General features: G+C 43.2%; 1 protein-coding gene across 1 annotated transcript in view; it reads right to left on the reverse strand.

Annotated features, from left to right (window-relative positions):
• The window catches only part of Stox2 (storkhead box 2), a 225185-nt gene that overhangs the window by 206584 nt on the left and 4435 nt on the right, over positions 1-14166 (reverse strand). The gene's annotated exons all lie outside the window — the stretch shown is intronic.

Consider the following 14166-nt stretch of genomic DNA (forward strand, 5'->3'; position numbering starts at 1 on the left):
AAAAAAAAAAAAACACCTTGAAGGTCAGCGTTTTTTCTTCCTTTTGCAGTGACCTTAAGCATCTCAAACCCTACACAGGGCATTGGCCAACAGCAGCCTATGGTGTTCACTCAGCCTATTTTGAAACTAGGCAGAAAAATGTTAATCATAAAAAAATACATAACCTAATAATATTTAATAACCACACTCTGTCTGGTATAAACAAACAGACCAAAGTAAACAAATAGCAAGACGACCTGCTTTGTGTTTTCAGAACCCAAAGCTTTACAAGGTTAGAGGGGGGCCATGGCTACGTGTTTAACTTGTATTTCACTGAAGCAGGGCTGGCAGTGGCAAGTCCAAGCCTGCAGAGCTGGCAAGGAGTGCCCATGTCCACAACCAGAGCTCCTGGTGGGGCACCCAGCTTTATGGGTAGAAGTAGAAGCAGGTGTCACAGAAGGAAAGTCGTGGCTGGTGACACCTGGAGTCTCTCCTCGGAAGCCAAACTTACTGAGGTGTGGAAGGGAGACCCTGCATCCTAACTACAGAGGACCCTCATGATAGGACCCTCTGTATACAGAGAGGCGACCATGCAGATGACTCAGCTGATAAAAGTGCCTGCTGCCAAGTCTGACCCCTGAGCTGGATCCCTAGAACCCACACAGTGGAGGGAGAGACTGCCGAGCCATCTCCACACATACACTGCAGGTACCTGTCCAGATACACATAGACAAACACAGATGGATAGATGATTGATAGATGATAGGATGATAGATAGATAGATAGATAGATAGATAGATAGATAGATAGATAAAAGTAATTTTAAAATTAAACAATCTGAAAAATGATAACCACTTGGATTTCTGAGATCTTTTAAGAACATTGAAACGAGGTCCAACAGAGCATGAGAGAACTATTTTAAACATTAATACTTAAAGGTTTGGTTTAACCTAGTGATATAGTCTAGGGGGTCTAAATCAAGTTCTTTTTCTCTGCCACTTAACGAATGAAAAGGCAGGAAAACACTGAAGTTGGGAGCTGGAGAGATGGATGGCTCAGTGGTTAAGAGCATTGCCTGCTCTTCCAAAGTTCAATTCCTGGCAACCACATGGTGGCTCACAACCACCTGTAATGCAGTCTGGCCTGCAGACATATACACAGACAGAATATTGTATACATAATAAAAATAAATAAATACATTTTTTTAAAAAACGCTGAAGTCAACAGGTGGCAGCAAAAACTCTCAAGCATGGCAGACAGGATCAGCAGTTGAAGGTGCATTTATTGGGAGTGGGGAGACATACAAGTGTGACAGACTCCCAGAGAAAAAGGCCCTCTGCAAGGCAGGAGGTCTCAATAGAAAATTCCAGTCTCTTCTAGGGAGTCGGAAGCCTTGGGAGAATTTTTCTCCCTAATTTAGGGATGATCACTCTGAAGAAAGGTTGTTGAATGGATCAGAGCAATATACTCAATATTTTTTATTTAAAATTATTTTTAAAACTCATGTTGGGGTGTAGTAGTGTCTCGTCTATACGTAATATGTGCACCACGTGCATGCCTGGTGCCCACAGAGGCCAGAAGAGGATGTCAGATGCCCTGGAACTGGAGTTACAGGCATTTATGAGCTGCTGTGTAGGGGCTGGGAACGGAACCCAGGTTCCTTGCAAGAGCAGTCAGTGATCATCATCACTGACCCATCTCTCCAGCCCCATCAGTATCGAAGAAGAAGAAGAAGAAGAAGAAGAAGAAGAAGAAGAAGAAGAAGAAGAAGAAGAAGAAGAAGAAGAAGAAGAAGAAGTAGTAGTAGTAGTGGGAAAAAATATTTTTATTGTTGAGAAATATATTTTTCATAGGATTCCCTTCTGTATGCTGTGAATATGTTTTATTACCATTGATTAATAAAGAAGCTACTTTGGTCTATGACAGGGCAGAAAAGAGCTAGGTAGGAAAACTAAACTGAATGCAGGGAGAAAGAAAGAAGAGTCAGGAAGACGCCACGTAAACTGCCAAAAGAGAAAGATGCTAGAACCTTACCAGTAGGCCACAGCCTCGTGGTGATACACAGATTAATAGAAATTGGTTAATTTAAGACATAAGAGCTAGCTAGGAATACGCTTTGGCCAAACAATGTTGTAACTAATAAATATACAACATTTATTAGTTTCTGTGTGATTATTTGGGTCTGGGTGGCCAAGAAACAAGAGAACAGTCTCCATTTGCACATATTTTTCTTTAAAGTATCGCCATTTTGGTATTTTTTCTGTGATTCTCGTATGTTTGAAACTTCAAGAAAAGGTAAATAAGGCCACAATACCTCAAGGAGGCATGTGGGCTTGAATAATATTTCCATATTAAACCCCAGCTAGGGGAGCAATGTCTTCCTTGCTTGGCTTGCTGGCTTTAGGGTGTTTTTTGGTTTTGGGTTTTGTTTTGTTTCTCATGCAAAATGCCTCTGGAAGAAAAGGTGGCAGTAATGTGTTCTTAGAAGAGAACATTCTAGAAAACAGTTTTACAGTTCCATGGGGTTTGAAAGTCTAGAAGACATGAGTGAATTGTGACCATTTTACCAGTGGGCTTGAGTCTTCAGAAAACAGCATTCTTTGCCCATCTGTCTTGACATTAGGGATACACTGTCTCCAGAACCTGGACACAATTACAATTTGTTACAACCTACAGCAAACGTGATGGATTGCTCTGTGATCATGCTAACTGCTCCACGGCAGCAACCCAGTCAGCCTGTGAGAGTGGAACATGCCCTTGCAGACATGACACAGCAGGTCAGGGACCTAGCTAGGGACCACTGCCTGAAGGGTGAAGGGGTTTCATCTTAAGGAAATGTGCCTTTCCTTCCCAGAACTCCCACCCCCAATGCAGTCCTTACCAGCTAAGCTACCATGAGATTCTGCTGGGTCTGCCCATCTTTCTGAGACTTGACTCAGAATGACATAATTATTTCTCTTTCTTCTCTTCCATCTTTTACCTTTGGATGCTGGCTAGAGCCTTTAATATGCTTTTAAACTTGGTAATTAACACTCTGGGCTTCCTTGCTCCATTTCTGAAGCTCTGCTTCCCAGTGTGGGCATGTGGATGCCTGCCACCAGGCGGCTGACCTGCAGGCAGCTTCATCCCAAGCAGCATATCTTTAGTGCCCCTCCATTCTGCTCCTTCTGTCCAGGCAACTGGGGAGTTCACAGCCTGCCTGCCCTGAAGTTTCCTTTTAAACTCTAAGCAATTATTTCATGCTTCTGTTTGGGTCCATTCTTTGTCCTCAACCTTTCATTGGAACCCATATTTAAGCTATTTAATCAATGAGGCTCAGAACCCCCCAAAGAGAGAACTTTGATTTCTCAGGTATCATACAATGTCTCAGCTTGGGCTCCCAGGATTTCTGATAACACTTCTTTTCTGCTTCCAAATCATTTGGTTGTCAAAGAAAACTAACCCGTCCATGCACCCCAGACTACCTCCATCTGTTTAGCTAATAATATCCAGCACTATCATTAGAATTTCTTCCTTGTGTAAAAATGTCAGTTTTCGTGAAAATAACTACCCCCACCACCACATATGTGTGGTGTGTGTAAACATGTGTAAGTGTGTTTGAATCTGTGGAGGCTCACATGTATTTGGGTGCTCTTGCACATATTGTATGCAGGCCAGAGATTAACACTGGGTACTTTTCTCACTATCCGTATTATATATTTAGATAGGGTCTCTCACTAAACACAGGCTGCCCAGTTCAGCCAGTCTAGGTGGCCAGCTTGCCATGGGAGTCCCCTGTTGCTGCCTCCTGGAATCACAGGTGGACTGTCATCCTGGCCCAGCTTCTTATGTGTAAGGTCTAGGCTCCTCATGATTGCATGGCAAATGCTTTATCCATGGAGCCATCACCGAGAGCCCCTCATGAGACTATCCTAATGAGGACATTTTAATCTTTTCAATTAAGGAATAATGTATTATAAAACCCTCACAGATTGTATAGATTTCTGGCAATGTGTCTTAATTCCTTTTGATTTCATATACAGAAGGAAAATGAATTTTTAGGAAAAATAGCACCATTTTTAATACATTTTAAAAATATTTTTTGCTGTTGATTGGTTTTTTGGCAGTGTACCACACTCAACCAAGGGTTGTGAGCCTTGCTCGGCAAGTACATTACTACTAAACAGTACCCACAGTCTGATGATAAGGTTTCTGTAATCAAAGATAAACAGTGCCATTGTTCAGTTTTTTCCCACATTTTTGGGGGGAGGTAACATATATTATGGAATATGTAGAGGTCAGAAAACAACTGATAGGAACCGGTTCCCTCCCTCTACGATGTAGGTTACACAGACCAAGCTCAAGCCATGAGGCTGGGTGCATAAGTGCCCTTAGTCCTGAGCCAGCTCACCAGCCCATTGGTAAACTTCTCAAAATAAACAGTGTTCATGCATCCATTCCAATATACACTCGAGAATCCATGTGTGACACAAACCTTTCATGAAATTGCTGAGTTCCATCCAAATTTTCTCAAGAATTCTGATGTTTGCTTGACCAGAGCCAGGAAGATGCTGATGTTGAATACTGGAGACCAATGATGCTCCAGGCATCCAGTCAACTCAGCAAAATGTTGATCATAAGTCCGAGGATATACAATAGGATTATGTTTCTGATCACTTTATTTACGGGATATACACATACAAATTATGCAAATTTTATATCTTCTGTCTTCCCCCTGCAAATAGAAACTTTTCAATGTCCTTTCTATTCTACTGAAGGCTCCAGATCTTTACTCCCACTCAAGGAGACCCAGCAGAGTGAGAGGGACCTGGTGTTTACACGCACAGTGAATGTCATTTGACTCAACATTAATAGCAATTACCATGATGTCCTGTAACGGTTATCTCATTTCACACCCTTTCCCCTCAACGACGAGAAAGATGCCTTCCTCCTTAACAAAAACCATTCGGTGACCGCAATGAAGAAGCATGCTTGCCGAAGGGATAAACAGACTAGTCCATCCGACTTTCCTTAACTATCCAATATTTTATTTGTAATTAAAACATAATTTCAACACTATGTAACTTACAAACTATACCTCAGGTCTAAATTTCTAAAGCTGTATCATAATACAGGCAGATTTAAGATATGCCGCTCACAGTAATTGCTAGAACAACACGTTTTGCAGCATTTTGCCAAATTTCAGTCTCTTTTGGATTTACTCCGCCTGTGTAGCTTCCTGTAGATTGTTTAAACGAAGCAAGGTGAGCCAGGCAGTGGTGGCACACGCCTTGAGTCCCAGCACTTGGGAGGCAGAAGCAGGCAAATCTCTGCGTTCAAGGCCAGCTTAGTCTACAAAGAGAAATCCTATCTCAAAAAAAAAGGGGGGGAAGGAGGAGGAAGGAGGGGGAGGATGAGAAGGAAGAGAAAGGAGGAAAAGGAAGAGGAGGAGGAGAAAAAGCAGCAGCAACATAGGGCTAGTGAGATAGCTCAGCTGGCAAAGGCTGACAAACCCTACAACTCGGGCTTAACTCCTGGTACTCACGTTGTAGAGGGAGGAAACAGATCCCCACAAGTGGTCCTCTGACCTCCACGTGTGCACCATGGCATGGCACATGTATGTGCACACGTGTACATACACACATAATATGATTGGACAAGGTTATCCTCCAGCTCAGGTATTTCACCAAAGAAAAGACACCTGGTACATGGCTCAAAATATAGTAACCAGTGCACAAGAATATTGCTATTTTCCCAGTTCATCCCTATGTGCCTGAATTACGTTTAGCTCTGATTGAAACTGCTGCCAAACAGTAAATGCATCTCAAGGAACATCACACATCCGAAGTTTCTTTCCATGTTGCTTCAAAACATTTTTGAGACAGTGTCTTGCTATGCAGCCCAGAGTGGCCTGGAACTCACTATGTAGCCCAGGCTGAGCTGTGTTTCACAGTTCCCCTGCCTCTGCCTCCAGAGTCCTGGGATTACAGGAGCTTCAAAGACCTTTTTCAGTGACTACGCAGTATTCTGCCCAATATAAGGAAACAATGTTACTGATGACCTGTGAGTGTTCACTCATGTAAACTGCATAATGAGTAGCCTCCCCACAAAGGCCTTTATAGTATAGATTATTATTCTATATCTGGTCCTGGAGATAGAGTTACCATGTGAACATCTGGATGGCTTTTTAACATACGTTGCCAAGACGTTTTTGGAAAAAAAAATATGTTTACAATACCACTGCTGGTGCATTATGGCAGGGGACTTATTTTATCTTTACCATATTTCACATCTCCCCAAGCTAAAAATCACAGTTTGGGGCTGCCACCGGCACCTGCTTAGTATTAATGATACTTTTAAGAGAATCTATGCAGTGGTAAAACTTCTGCATGACCACAGAAAACTGGATTCAAAAATACAAACCAAAGCTTGCAGTCTCCACCTTCAAAATAGTTAGTCTGGTGGGAAAACACAGTCAAAATCACCTTCTAATAGAAGCAAGCAGAAGACAAGGGCTGCATACGTTTGAAAAGAATCGGCAAAAATAAAATAATTGCCATATAAATGGGAATCATCTTCAAACTTTATGACTGGAGAGGGCAGTCTCTTAACTGAAATGCCTGAATAATCTCTTTTGGCATATGGGCAAAGTCAGCACAAAGACCGTCCTACTTAGAAAGCTAAATATGTTCCCAGTGTTACAAGGAACTAACTTCATTGGCCAGAACTCATGTTGAAGTCATCAGCGCTGGTGAGAAGAATACTAACATTCTCCCTCTTGGCACAGTTGGACTTGAGATCTCTTCCTTGGAAACAAAAGCACTTTTTGAGCAGGTCACGCTCTTGACCCTCAGTTGGCTAATGTCAACTCACGTCCTCACAGAGAAGCTGGTCCAACGAGTATGAACAGCACAATTCATAGTCAACGGCTCTCTAGAAACGCCTTCAACCCCAGCCTATTGGCCTGTAAGCGATCTTCTACTGTGAAACTCCCAGAAACTGTAACAGAAGGAAGCAAGTTGGTTTTAAAGTGCCACACGCAATGGTTTTTGTTGCAACCTGAAATCCTTCCAGCTGACATTTTAAAAGGTGTCATACACAAATAGGACTTTATCAACCAATCGATTGGAGTGTGTAAGTTTTAGGTATGACTTTTTCATGCTGCACTAAGTTTGCTGGCTAAGCCTGCTTCTACATTTTCTTCTACCAACAGACTGGCACACAGCTGGAGCTTAGAAAAGTCAGTCTCACTTCCTTCCAGCCACACCGTGGGAAGCGGCATGCTCCTGAAGACAAGTTCACATTATTTTAAGAATCTTGGTGTCTCCTGAGCTATGTCTCACCCAAAGAAACTTACTGGATATACTTAGGTTGTTTGTTTGTTTGTTTGTTTACTGAGACAGGGTCTCTCTACAGAGGTCTGGCTGGCTGTCCTAGAACTCATTGTGTAGACCAAGCTGGCCTAGAACTCACAGAGATCCTCTAGCCCCTGCCTCCAGAGTGCTAGAATTAAAAGCATGCGCCATCATGCCTGGCTCTTAGTGGGAAATGGGCGGAGAAGAAATCCATCAACTAAAGACTCCACAGAAAGGGTATCTAATTAATCTGTCATCTATAGCTAGGTTAATATCATGGCTAGCCACGTGACTATATCTCCATGGAACTCTTCAAGCCTAAGATTTGCCTGTCACAGACACGGCTTTCCTGTCTTCGTTGCCTTCTTGATTTAGAATCATTTCCAATCTCTACAGTTACTTCTATAGGAAGTGAAGGAAGAGTTAAAAGGAGAAAAAGAACAAACACTTCCCAACTGGAGTGACAGCGAGCCACCCTGTACCTCAGGCCTGAACCTAGAACCTGGGGTTACCTCACCTGAAAGCCTCTAGATTTCCCGGGGGGGAGGGGGTCCTTCTGTCTTTACAACCAGTGTGAGTCAGAAATTAGACCCAGCATCGCCCTTACACAAGTGCTTGTGACCCCTGCAACTAAGATACTCAAGCATGAACAGTTTATACTGTACAAACTGGCCAAACAAACAAAAACAGTCCCGATTTCCAAAGAGCACTCATGGGGTCTCCTATCAAATGGCTACCTTCGCTCCTGTGCCCTCCAGTGCCCCTCCCTGACCTGTGAGCCCTGATCTGTGCTCAGTTTTCTTGGCCTGTGCATTTTCTTGTATAACCTGGTTTCCACAAAGACCTCTACTAAATTAGTTTAGCAGAAACCTCATCCTTAACAGCCAATTGGGTTCTCTTCCTTTACAGTGCCCAAGTGAGTCCGACAACCCTGACCTGTGTTCAGCAAGAACCCTGTGACAGGGGGTAGCCCTGATCATCCATCTATTTCCTTAAATAATGTTCAGTCCTCTCATGTCCATGCTGATTCACAGTTACAAATCTGTCACTAGCTCAGGTTGTATACAGAGAAGGATCTGCGCCAGGAGCTGCTCAGATCAGAATCTGTGTCCTGGCAGCCTTACCAAGCTAGGCTCAGTCACCCGTCCTAAGCCAACTAAAAAGATCAAGTTGTAGAGCGTTAATCCCAGCACAAGAGGCAGAGGCAGCTAGATTTTGTGTGTTTGAGGCCAGCTTAATCTATATGATGAGTCCAGGCCAGCCAGGGCTGCACAATGAGGTCCTGTCTTGGGGTGGGGGGTTGGAGTAAATGGGCACATTGGAAAGAGGAACAAATAAAGATGTCCAGGGACACCCTTCACCCCAGATCTATCGTTAAAGTCCAAAATGAGGTTGACTTTTAAATAAGCGGCCAAGAGGTCTGCCTAACAAGACATCCTATTGGATGCGTGGTCCCACACGTCACTGACATGGCACTGTCTCTGCTCCGGTCTCCTGCAAACTGATCTAAGAAGGTGTCTGAACTGTTGCTCCTCTGGCTGCCCCAGGCTCCCCTCTGGCACCATGGTTCAGTCTTTTCTTCTCCCAACATGACACTTGTAGAGAAATCCCAGTTTCTTTGAGTTCACTGTTTCAACAGGCTGACGGTCAATGTGGCGGCCTGTGCTTCTCCTTGGAAGATCTTATTCACCCCTGCCTGGAATTTTACAAATTCAGCCTCTCTCCCCCACCACAAGACACCATTGCTAGGGTCATTATCCTCACCACAGCGGTCCTCAATAAAATCTTCCTTACCACATTTCAACAAGTGTCCCTGAATACCTGATTTTTAATATCAAGCAGCAGCATGATAATAAAAACCCCTAAGCCAGACTAACACTTTGCACACTGCTCTCCCAAGTGCAAGAAATGAATTGCTTGACCAGCTCACACTAGCTGACTCTTCCCTGAGAATGCCAGGTAACAGCTATTGGCGATCCTTCTCCAACCTCCCTTCCTGAGAATCAGGGATTTGACCTTCTGCGGGTGTCCACATCTACAGGGCATTTTGAACCACTCCCTGCCAGTGTTGATGGGGGATGGCTGCCACTGCATGGCAATTTTTAAATGTCCATGCCAGCAATTCAGGGTTTATACTTCTCCTGCCCTAAGTTCTGTTTCCATTCCACAATTACAAAATATTGCAGAATCAACACTGGCTCTGTGGACTAGGAACGACCAATGACAATGGATTTTTGGAACATCGACTTCTAGGAGGGTTGAGAAAAACTTATCTAGAGTGATTATGAGGCAAAAGAGGAAATCAATATAGTAGCTATCTACCTATCAAAATGACAAAAACAATGGGAAGAGCCTACATCAGAGCTTATCAGATCTAATCAAAACTACACTTAAAGCAATGTCATAGCTTTAAAGAACCTACGTTGTATAATTACCAATATTATGTATATTGAAATCATGGGACTGGAGAGAAATCATAGGAGAAGCAGTTAAGAGCACTTGCATGTACTCAGGTCACAGAGCCCATGGCAGGCAGGGCACAAATGTCTTTAACTCCAGATCTAATACTGAGCAGCAATATGTCCTCTTCTGGCCTTCATGGGCACCTGCACTCACATGCACAGACATTCATACGTACACATGAATAAATAAAATTTTAAAACAATTAAAGAATGAAAATCATATAACGCAATATATTTCTTTCATAGAACCTGTATCTTCAGATGTTGCTTTACATTTTTATGTATCACCATGCCATAAATTCTTTTTAATTTAGAGAAATTATTTTACAACTAAAAGTTTTGTTGTACTTTTTGATACAAAAAAATAAAAATACTGTTGACAGAGGTTTTTGTATCACCTGGTCCCATAGCCATTCAGTACCAAAGAAACACACAGAGATCTACATTATTTGTAAACTGGTTGGCCTAGTAGCTCAGGCTTCTTATTAACTCTTACATCCTACATTAACCCATAATTTTTGTCTGTGTTAGCCATGTGGCTTGGTACCTTTTATCAATGAGGCATTCTCATCTGGCTTCCTCTATGACTGGGTGACAACTGCAGACTCAGCCTTTCCTCTTCCCAGCATTCTCTTGTTCTCAATGCCTCACCTATACTTCCTACCTGGCTACTGACCCATCAGCATTTTATTAAAGCAATGCAAGCAACAAATCTTTACAAGGTGGAAGACCATTGTCCTACCACAGAACACCTACATTACATTGCACAAAACTGTTGTTAATTCAGGCTCCAGGATATTGGATACCCTCTTCTGGCACCAAGCAGTGCATACACACAATAACAAAAATATTTCTAAAGGTGAACTCCATTACCAATGCCTCATTAAAGTTTAAATGAGGCAATGCATATAGTGTCTGCAGAAACCTGTGACACATAAGAAACATTAATATAACTCCATCTTTCTCCCTGTCATATCCTTTTCCACTCTGAGGGAGGGTTAGCAACCACTGAATAAAATGAAGACAGAAATGGTGTAAAACCTATCTTCTAGAATATTCCTTTTCCCACAGGAGAAGAAATGTAAATGACAGAGAAAGATGCAAGAGGAGTTGACATTGTCTGGGGGGTCAGACATGGTTCCTAAGGTCGCCTTTCATGTTTCCACGTTAGTGTTTCACAGTTAACGATTAAAGACTTTCTCTTAAACCAGCATGTTTTAATAAATTAATAACCAGCCTCTGGTGAAAGGAAACCAACCCAGCCAAATCACACTGCTTGCACATTTTCCACAACTAACAACAACAACAAAAAAAAGTCATAAAGTTCCATATTAACTCCGAAGTTGGCAAGCTTTTCGAGGTTTGAGAAGATTATCCAACCCAAGGGGAAATGACGTGTGATGGGAATGATTCCCATCACACTCTACAAGGCAAGAAGTTCCTTGGAGAAAGAGTCAAGGTGAATCCTGAGTCTGGATAAATACTGCCAGTCCAATACAACTTCAGGGACAATGTTAGCGTAAATAATCAGATGAAGAATGTCTGTGTGTATATATACTGTGTGTGTGTGTACATGTATGTGTGTGTGTGCACATGTATATAGAAGCCAGAGGACAAACTGAGAGGTCATTCCTCCTTTTTTGTTTTGTTTGTTTGCTTGCTTGTCTTTCGAGACAGGGTTTCTACATAGCCCTGGCTGTCCTGGAACTCGCTCTGTAGACCAGGCTGGCCTCGAACTCACAGAGATCTGCCTGCCTCTTTCTCCTGAGTGCTGGGATTAAAGGCATGCGCCACCACCACCCAACTGTTTCTTCTTATTTCTATCTACCTTATTTCTTGAGACAAGATCTCTCACTGGGACCGGAGGCTCACCAATTCTTCTAGGCTGGATGGTCCATGGAGCCCTAGTGTGTTCCCGTCTCTGCCTCCTTGGAGACTATTCCATCAGGATACCAAGGGATGAACTTGGTTAGAAAGGCTGTGAGAATCCAAAGGAAAGCACTCAAGAGAAGACCCTTCCAACCTGAAGTCATCCCGCAATGTCACATGACCTGTGCGGGTCTGCTGCTGGCAGGTGTCCCCTGCCTGCTTTTTCCTCCTCCTCTATCATCTTCAGCCTGGCTGGTTTTCAGCTTCCACCTCAGCCCGTGCTCCCTCCACTCTCACCTTTTCCCCTCCACAGCACCCCAGACACCTTTTCCATTTTATGTTCCCTTACATTGGTGGGTTCTCAACCTTCCTAACGCTGCCACCCTTTAACACAGCTTCTATCTATCTAGTGGTGATCCCCAACCATAAAATTATTTTATTACCTCTTCATAACGGTAACTTTGCTGCTGTTATCAATCTTAATGTTAATGTCTATTATGTGGGATATGGGGTATGTGCCCCCCCCAGGGGGTCACAACCCACAGTTTGAGAACCACTACCCTAAATGACCATAATGATGACCAACAAATCCCTCGCTCCACACGGTTTCTTTCCCAAATTCAAAACAAACGCGCAAAGAGACAAACACGTGCTTGAGAACATAAATAAACAACGGAGTGATAATAGGGAAACGGAGTAGACAGTGGGATTGTCTAAGACTGAGAAGCCTCTCCGTGATTCTAGGCACGGCCGAAGAGCTCGGGACCTCGCTCTGAATACTTTCTTGTATAGAAACAGCCACACCTTTGCTGAAAGTGCCAGGGAGCCAGAGTGAGGTGATTCACAAAAATGGTTTTTATGGCTGACTGGACACTAATGAAGGCCTAAGTGCATCGCCGCTCCCTGCTTTAGACTAATCCTGAGGTTTTACTATCACAGGCAAGCGTCTTCAAGAAAGAAGCCCACATCTGAAACTCTTCTGGATTTTTCTACCAGTCTAATCCAGCAATCTATATTTAAATATTCATAGCCCTCCGCTGGCTGCAGCGGTAAAAGCCTGCATGCCTCCACTGAGCTAGCCTTGGCCAACTTCGCTTCTCTTCCTCAAGAACTTCAAGTTAGCTTAAACATATAACCCTGGCACAATTGCTAGCACCTGCCTCACCATCCAAATATTCCCCCAAATGGGGCACCAAAGCAGAGACCTTCTGCAGATGCACTTTAGCTGCCTGGGGCCAGTTCCCAGCACGATCAATTACCTTATTCGTATCTCAGGGGCTGGGAATATGACTCAGTTGGCAAAATGCTTACCAAGTGTGCACAAGGCCCCGGGTTCAATCATCAACACAGCAAAAACAAAACAATTTTGGATGTTTGTGGGCCCACTAGACCAGAACTGACTGGCACTGATTTGTTCTCTACTCTTTGGCTCAGAAAGCACTAGAAAGTGTATCCCAGTTGCTGGATGAACCAAACAAGTTTTAAAGCGAGGAATTCAAACCACTAAGCTGGACATCCATTAATTAAACAGTTTTAAGTGGATCTAAAACACTTGAGCTGTGAGTTGTTCTGATTTTTGCTTTTGAGCGTACATGAGTTTTTTGAGTATGCAATTTTTTTAAAAAAAATGCTCTGTCTTGATAATTTACTCCTTGAAGAAGCCTCTTTAAGAAAGCAACTCTTAGCCAAGGGTGGTCTTGCAAACCCATAATCTCAGCCCTCAGATGTGGAAAGAAAATGGTCAAGTAATTCAAGGCCACGGTTGGCTATATAACAAGTCTGAGGCTAGCCCGAGCTGTATAAAAAAGGAGGTTTATAAAAGAAGGAAGGAGGAAAGAAAATCTTTCCGAGATCACCAATTAAAAACTTCCAAATGAAATAAAATCTTAATGCCTACACACTCTCAACAATTTTTTTAACTCAAAGGACTGTCCTTAACTACACTCTAAAATGTGTGTTTAGGTCTTAAAAGTATAGTTAGGCTCAACTCTATGAATACTTAAGGATCAAATGGGGCAGCGTTAAAAAAGTCACGGGCGAGGACAGAGATAGCAACCCAGCCTCCCTGGGATATGCATTTAGAGAAACTCATGGGCCCAGGGAAAACCCAAAAGCCCAGCACGGAGGAGGAGTTGGAACAAATGTGTGGCCACAAAAAAGGCAGAAGGGTCTCTGGACTCCAGCAGATAGTTGGCATAATCAGAGGGCCACGATTATAGAAGGTTTAAGTATAGAGGGTAGGGTAAGATAAATAGTCTACTTTGGGACCCATTTCTCCCCAAGACTGCTTCAAGGGATTTGTATCTCTTGTGCCCTCCAGCCCCATCTGTCACCTTCTCTGCCCCTAGAAACCTTATTAAAACACATACCAAGTCTGCGGTGGTACCGCATGGCTTTAATCTCAGCACAGAGACAGGCGGATCTCTGTGAGTTCGAGGCCAGCCTGGTCTACAGAGCGAGTTCCAAGACAGCCAAGGGCTACACAGAGAAACCTTGTCTTGGGCCGGGCGGTGGTGGCGCAC

This window comes from Microtus ochrogaster, linkage group LG7_11 (assembly GCF_000317375.1).
Source record: "Microtus ochrogaster isolate Prairie Vole_2 linkage group LG7_11, MicOch1.0, whole genome shotgun sequence".
Classification (NCBI taxonomy): Eukaryota; Metazoa; Chordata; class Mammalia; order Rodentia; family Cricetidae; genus Microtus; species Microtus ochrogaster.